The 8,086-nt window shown below is 37.9% G+C and overlaps 1 long non-coding RNA gene across 1 annotated transcript; it reads left to right on the forward strand.

Annotated features, from left to right (window-relative positions):
* The first annotated feature begins 1,656 nt into the window (after nucleotides 1-1,656).
* Nucleotides 1,657-6,278, forward strand: LOC140690423 (uncharacterized). Its single transcript, XR_012065696.1, has 3 exons — nucleotides 1,657-1,773; nucleotides 2,357-2,476; nucleotides 5,976-6,278. It is a non-coding gene; the product is annotated as an uncharacterized lncRNA (long non-coding RNA).
* Nucleotides 6,279-8,086: the final 1,808 nt, after the last annotated feature.

Raw genomic sequence — 8,086 nt, forward strand, 5'->3', positions numbered from 1 at the left:
AGACAAAGGAATCAAACACCATGGGAGCATGGCACAAAAGCAGACACAGATCAGTGGAACAGGGTCGAGAGGCATGACCACATGCTCTGCTTTGACCAAAACAAGGTGAGCAGAAGTGACACAGATCTCTTCCAGGCAGAGAACTCTTTGGAGCTGGTGATTATTTGCCGAAGTCTTCCCTCCCCATCCCAATATTCAACATTGTCCCATGTGGATAATCTCTCTCGACCTGAACCCCTGGGCAGCAACAGTTTGCACAGAGCCACTCCTCCAAGATGCCCAACCTGCGATGGGCACATGAGTGAAAAATAAACCTTTTGTTTCAGCCAAATAGTAATAATAGTAACAGTAAAAATAATAATAATAAATTTCAACCATGCTACAGATTTAAAAGAAAATGGCAAAGTAAAATATCCAACTTGTACTCAGTCAGCGATTGACTCTTCATTTGTGAGGCTTCCTACATTGTTGTGTTTTGTTTCTATTTTTATTGAATGAAGTAACTATTCTGCATGTTTCCTTTAAGAGCTGATAAAGAAATCTTCCATATGTAACTATAAACTGGAATATTTTCCAACCTACCTCGATATTCTTGGATTCATGTTGTTGCTTGTTTTGTCTCCCTTTGTCTTGGTTGCCACTGTTAAATACTCAATGGGCAAACTGAATAGGAAATTTTGATATGAGACAATAGTTTCTCATATTTAAAGTATTTCCTTTCTTTTCCAAACCACATACAACAACAGCACATGACTTTTTATCGGTTAATTGCATAAATATTTGTGCAATTTGCCTGCCTTTTATAACAAGGCATAAATATACTCCTTCCCTAAAACTGCCTGCAACATGGTGGGGGAGAAATATAATTCCAAGAATATAACTTATATGGGATATGATACATACAAGTATGAAAAGTATGAGTGTTCTTTTTCTGTTGTTCCCGCTGTGTATCTTATCACTTAGAAAAGGACCAAAGAAACTTGCCAATTCCTTCAATTCATTAAGGCATTGAGCCAGTTACATGCCAAGCTAATGCAAAAATACAAAAATGGGTGCTGACTTAACACCGACATCAAGTTTACAATCTAGCATGCAAACAGTCTCGCATGACCTCCATCACAAGGATTCTGCTTGAGAATGTATTGATTTGTTCGGTTAATACCATGGTAATTCCTACGTTGAAAATTAAGAAGTCACTTAGGTCATACGTACCTTTTAGGGGTAGATGTAAAATAATGTTATGCAACAGTTGGGCTCATTCTGCATAAATTATTAAAGGCCAAATTGTTTTATTTTCGACACAATGCCCCTCCACGCAGAATTCCTCTTCCCTCGTCTCCTTTGCCCCTGGGTAAATCCTGATTTTAAGGACTCAGCTAGCTCTAATGACCTGTGAGCTTTATTAACTGCCACGAGCACAATCTACTCAGAACTGGCCCTATTGTTCTTTAACTTTCCTGTTTCTTTCTCTCATCAGCAAAATATGCCAGCCTAGGGCTCCATTCTCATAGAATCATGTGAGGTGACAACACAATTAATACAAGCAAATAAAGGGCTGGGTGGGCTACAGGTTGCCATGGAGAGAGCATAAACACTGGAATCATAAGGAAACTATAATTCTAGCTCTCATTCATGAAACACCACAAATTATTTAATTTTCCTGAGTCCAAATACACGTAGTTATACAACAGATGTGACACCACTAACATCAGAGAGTTGAAGATAAAATTCAGTTACTATCGGAAAAGTGTTTAGCACAATGCCTTCCACATGGTCAGTTAGTGAGGCAATTTCTTTATTTACCATATTGTATTTTATCTGATGGCTTGGCTTCCCGAAGCTCGAGGAAATGGTGGATATCCTTGGTGCCTTGCTAACCAGACGATAACTTTCATGTGAACTTATCAGTGTATCATTAAGACAATTCCTTATATAATATTTATTCTGAACTTCCTTAGCCTTTAAGCTAAAAGGTAGATTGTTAGATGATGCAACGTGGGTAAAACTCCACAACTGCCTTGTCACATAGTCAAAAGCCAGGAATATGATTTGTCATTATACTTAAGATGTGAAAAAATGAAGATTTAAGTGGGTTTACGGTTAACATTTTTTTATGTTTAGTTTTAACCTGGAAAAAAAATGGAGCAAATCCTACATGTAGTTTTCCACAAAAGACTGCAAGACTGAAAAACAAATGTGGCTATCATGATGACTTATGCCCCAAGAGACTACTTCTCCTAAAAATCCCCATTAAGCTTCCTCCAAGGATAGCAGTTTTGAAGGAAAATATTATATCTTTCCCTTGCTGCTTCTACTAGAAACAGTTCTGAAGTTAACTAACACTTTTCCTTTGTAGCGCCATATCAGAATACAGAAGGGCCAAAATCTTGAGATGTGTCAAATTACTTTTGGAAATAATGACTTGTTGCCATGGTAACCCAGAACCTAACGAATCTATCATAAGACCTCAGTCCAGGTAAGAAATGAACTGCACTGGAGATTTTAAAATAGTGACTCAGCTGTCTGAATCAGAAATAAGCTTCATATTCTTTTTTTTTTCCTTTGAGCATCAGATAACAGAATCATCTAGCAAATAAACCCTTAAGTCAGGTGTGATTTTTTTTTCCGAAAAACAGTGGAGAACTGCTATGTATAGAACTGATTTTTAAACAGGATGTTTGTAATACCTTCTAGGCAATCTTTAAACACATGTCCTTTCTCCCTTGTAATTCTGTCACCTGACAGACATCAGAGTTTCTCAAAGGGCAGCCATGTCAGAGCAGTAGTGTCAGTTTAATTTTTCTTAGATTGAGTTATGAACCGTAATTAAAGAAACAGCATGGAGGCACATGGTGGACAGAATAATAGACTCCTACGTTTAGAGATCAGCAGGGACGTCCACCCCACCAGCTGGGAGAAGTGACTGACAAAACCATGCCTGTTGTAAGATACGACAGACTCCCAAGACACACCATGGTATTGGCAGTTCGCGTTCAGAGATCTGTGCCGGATGCAAAATGATGGCACAACGGAAGCCGACTGACAGGGAAGTTTCATGGCTGCTGCCTACCCGGGACCTGATTCCAAGGAGGTATTTCTTTGACTCCTTCAGTTACTCTTATTGACACCATTTGAAAAGCATCACGTCCCATCGGGAGAGTACCTAGCAATCCAAATTTGTTACTGATATTGAAATACAAATAGTTTTAAGTTTCCTTAATGAGAAAGTGTGCAGGTGAAGGTAGAATTAAATAAATGTGTGAAATCTTTGAAGGATGAATAATACAGCAATCTTTCTGCTCCTGGAAAGCCTGCTAAATGTGTTGTGTAACTGCCAGGGAGTCAGCTGTGACCCCATGGCTCCCAGGGGACAGTCGTCGGCGCCTGACAGCCGTATCGGGCACCACCCACACGCACATAATCAGCATGGAGGACGGAAGCCGGGTCCGTGGGTCAGAACAGGGCCGTGTGGTGCAGCACGCACAGCCTCTGCCTTTCACTTGCAACTCCTTTTTAGGTAGTTGAACTGCAGCATCCCAGTAAGTTTTAGAAATGTGAAAGCAAGAAAAAAAATAATAACTTTCTTTGCCCTGATAGACCATTCTATCTTGGAATATGTTGAAATTTAAAAAAGAAAGAAAAGAAGAAAGAAAGGAAGGAAGGAAGGAAGGAAGGAAGGAAGGAAGGAAGGAAGGAAGGAAGGGAAAAGAAAAGAAAAGAAAAGAAAAGAAAAGAAAAGAAAAGAAAAGAAAAGAAAAGAAAAGAAAAGAAAAGAAAAGAAAAGAAAGTGTTAACTACAAAACCACTAAATCCAGTGACCAAACTTTTACGAACTCTAGTAAGAAACTCCTTTGTGTTCTTTGGAACAATGATGCTAGACCTCAGTAGTTACAATTGTCTTTCTGTTGGCTTCAACTTGATATTAAAAGAATAAAAAATCAACTGAGATTCTGGAGACACAAAGACAAACATAAAAGACTATGTGACCTGAAGGAACTTACTGTCAGGAAAAGAACCTAAGCACCGGTATTTCTGGTGCAGTGTGACCTCCTTGTGAGGGACATGAGGATCTGCGTCTCTGATGGCTCCAGAGAAGTCCTGATCCTAGCCAAGGAGTTTTGCAAAGTATCTTTGGAAGAAAATTCATTGGAAGAAAGTTGTAGAATAATTTAGATCCAGCTAGGGGCTATTAGAAATGCTGGCTTTCAAATGTATTAGGGTGTTTTAGGTAAGGAAAGTAGCAGAGATGTTGGCTAGGTGACCTTAAAAGACTTGTGTTTGGGAAGAAAAAAACATTTAACATTTTTAAGACTAGAGGATCCAAGTGTTTAAAATATACCCAAGTGAGAGAGGGAAAAAGTCCTTAAATTGAGGAATAATAACATGAGTCATGGGTCAAAAGATAAGTATTTAGGAGTATGTGATGAATGAGTACATGTGGGAGTAACATACACACCATATAGTCTACGAATACGTTTTATTTTGGGTACCCAAACAGACCGTTAACTGAAAGATTTTGAGATATGGAAGACAATGTGAGTTCTATTTTGATGCACAGTGCACCTATGGTGTCTTTGGGATATCCTAAAGGAGACAAAGACTAGTCTGAATTTCAGAGAAGACAAAAAAAAAAAGATAAAAGATTTGAGCAAAACAAGAATCTGTGGTTATTAAATGCGTGTGCAGAACGGCATGATGCCTACATTCTGACGTACAAAATACGATCTAAGTTCCAGTTTCAGCTTGAGGATACTACAGAACACTGAAAACACATCCCTTCCATCCACACCACGAGAAAAAAAAAGCTGGAAAACAAAATGATGTTCTTGAGCCCATGCATGATAGAACTGAGAAGACAAGCAGACATCCCATAAAATGGACATAGACGGGAACCAAGTGGAATCACTGGTGAATCCTACCAATCATTTAAAGAATAAGTAATTCCAATCCAGCACAATCCCCTCCAAAATCTACAAGAAGGAATACAGCTGACTCTTACACAATATGAGGGTTAGTGCACCGACCCCTGGGCAGCTGAAAATCCACGTATAACTTCACAGCCATCCCTCCAAATCCACAGTTCCACATCTGCAGGTTCAGCCAACTGTGGATTAGGGAGAACTGCAGTACACACTGACTGAAAAAAATCCATGTATAATTGGACCTGGGCCTCTTACAACCATGCTAGGCAAGGGCCAACTGTACTTTCAAAGCCATTTTATGAAACCAGCATTACCCTAACACAAAACTATTCAAAGGCTTCAGAAGAAAATATAACCCCAAATCAATCTCTAATAAACATAGATACAAAAGTCCTTAACAAAATATTATGAAATACAATATAGCAATAAATGGAAAAAAACACATCATGACAAAATGGGGTTCATTCTATGAATACAAGGATGGTTCAATATTCAAAAACAAATATGATTTAATATATTAATAGCTTAAACATGTGAAAGCTTATGATTCTGTCAACAGATGAAGAAATGTACTGACAAAATTCAACAGTCCTTCTTTATATGACTCTCACCCAACTAGAAACAGAAGGGAGATGTCTGAACCTAATAAATACGATATATTAAACACTTAGAGCAACATAACAGTGAAAGGTGACGCTTCCCTCCTGAAATACGGAACAAAGTCTCTCACTACTCCCATTCGACATCTTACTAGAAGTCCTAACTAACACAATAAAGCAAGAAAATAATATAAAAGAAAAAATACACAATGTATTTGCCAATGACACGACTGTCAATGCCAAAAATCCCTAAGAACCCACCGAAAATTTTTCTCACAGTGGTAGAGGGAAGTTATAATCAAAGAAAGGCTTGAATGAACCCCAAGGAACTGCCTTAGAGTCAAAGACATTTGTACAAACTGAAGTTCAGCTTAATATACCTATAGACATGGGAATAATTATAGATATTTATGTATATATGGACATACTTACATTACCTCGCTCTTTTCTTCAGAAGGCCCAAGAAGCAAAGATATCTCCTTAGCAACAAGCAAACTCACCACTGGCATCTTGGTTGCCAACAGCGTTCTCCAATAAAAGGAATCAAGGCTCCTTGAGGAAATGGCCGATTCTAGGACTGGGGCAGGGAATCTGGAAGGGGAGCCTGAAGCACCTCATAATATCAGAAAGCAATTAAGCACTCAGTAAACTCACAGGGCTATTTCAGAGGGACATAGGAACCCCAAACTAAAGGAACCTCCACTGTATATCATAGTTCATTTGTCTTATTAAGGTGCACTTCAATAAAATATTTTACTTAAAAATAGCCAAGTTCCATCAATGACCGAAACATTTCCTTTGTTAATGTTAGTATATGTACCTCTTGGCATTTGGAAGGAGGATGGAGGGGGAGATGGGGTGGCGGGTGACACTCAATTCACCACATGCAGCTTTTTTAAGTGATAGGATTAATGATTGTGCTTTCAAGGAAACATTTTGAAAGATATTATTGAAGCAACTGCACAGTGAAACTCAGGCTCACCCATCCCAGAACACGCCTTTTGATATCTTATCTTCAAATGAAATTCAGCCTCAGGAAGGTCTCTATAGATTCTCACTTTGGAAGTAAACACTGTTGAAAGCAAAGTTGACGCTTATGTGTGTATTAAGTGTCTGCTGCCTAACTGAAAGGACTTATCTATTTAGGAAAGAAAAAGCAAAAAAAAAAGGCCATTTTGGTTTTCACATCCACACACATCCCTTGAGGACAGGACATTGCTTTTTTTCTCTCTCTAGCAGCAGCAATGAGCCTGGAAAACTATCTGTCAGACCACAAGTACTCAGGAAATAAATACATCAATTTCTATTTATCCTGCTTTCTCATTTAGAGCATTAAGAGCAGGTCTACGACACTAGTGACACTCTGAAAACATTCTCCCTGGTATACCAGCACTCTTGCCAGATGCACTGGAAGGTGCTTAACTTTATGAGACAATTGTGGGAAATACAAAATATACCTGAGTTGGATCAACTGTGCTTTCTTAAGCACTATTTTCAACACTAGTATCCGTATGTCACATACGTTACACTCTTGCAAGATTCTCTACCACTCTTAATCACAAACAGCTGATATGCCTCCTCATTTCTTTTATCAATAAAACTCCTCATACTGGACAAGCATTATTGTATCATTTTATATTAACTATTCTCAATACAGCAATATCCCCATTAGTGGCAAAGACACATGAAATAAAGAGAAATTAAAATACACTTCAGAGAGTGGTGCACATAAGTTATAAGAATAAAACAATTTTAGCCTTTTGATTGATAGTTTGCTGACCTGTGGCACACTGCATTTGGGTGTGGGAAGAGTGGTTTAGTAACTGGGTTGTTTTTTTTTTTTTCAGTTGCATAAAATTCATTACAATGGAACTACAAGCATACACATAGCATATATGGCACATATTAATGATGTGATCGTAACATTTGTTCCTCCCTAAAGCTCACCATGTACTAGTCACATTTGGGGGAACTGATTGCAGTGGCAACTTCTGGAGTCAGCATGGATCATGTTAATATTCTTATTCACTCATGAGCCATGTGGCACGGTGCCATTTCCCTGAAGAGACTCTTGCCCCCTGGTTTCTGTTTCTTTTAGCTGGAGCACATTTGTTTTTTCTTTCTCAGTGAAATGGCTACATTTAAAATAAAACATTAAGTCAGTTTTTTTATGAAAAGAGAAAAACAATCCTAAGTGAGGTGAAAAATATTTTCACGAATTTAATGCTTAATGCTTCCTCTAAAAACAGCAGGCCATGAATTTTAAATTTTGTTTATATATCTCACTTTCAAAATAATTTTATGTGACTGAAAGAAATTCTTGGCCTGAGTCTCTTTTTTTAATTATTCACGTTCTGCTATTTATTTTCCTTACCTTATGTTTTTCTTGCTGCTATTATTCAATATTCTACTCCTCACCCACAATTTATATTTTTATAGTTATCTTTCCTATGATGTCTTCATATTGAGTTTTATGATTTGGAGTCATTTAAAAAGAAACCCTGGCAGTATTTTTAACTATGTAAGTCCACTTTCTGCCTACAAGTACAGCACGTATGTGTATTA

Source organism: Vicugna pacos, chromosome 30, assembly GCF_048564905.1.
Source record: "Vicugna pacos chromosome 30, VicPac4, whole genome shotgun sequence".
NCBI classification, from domain to species: domain Eukaryota; kingdom Metazoa; phylum Chordata; class Mammalia; order Artiodactyla; family Camelidae; genus Vicugna; species Vicugna pacos.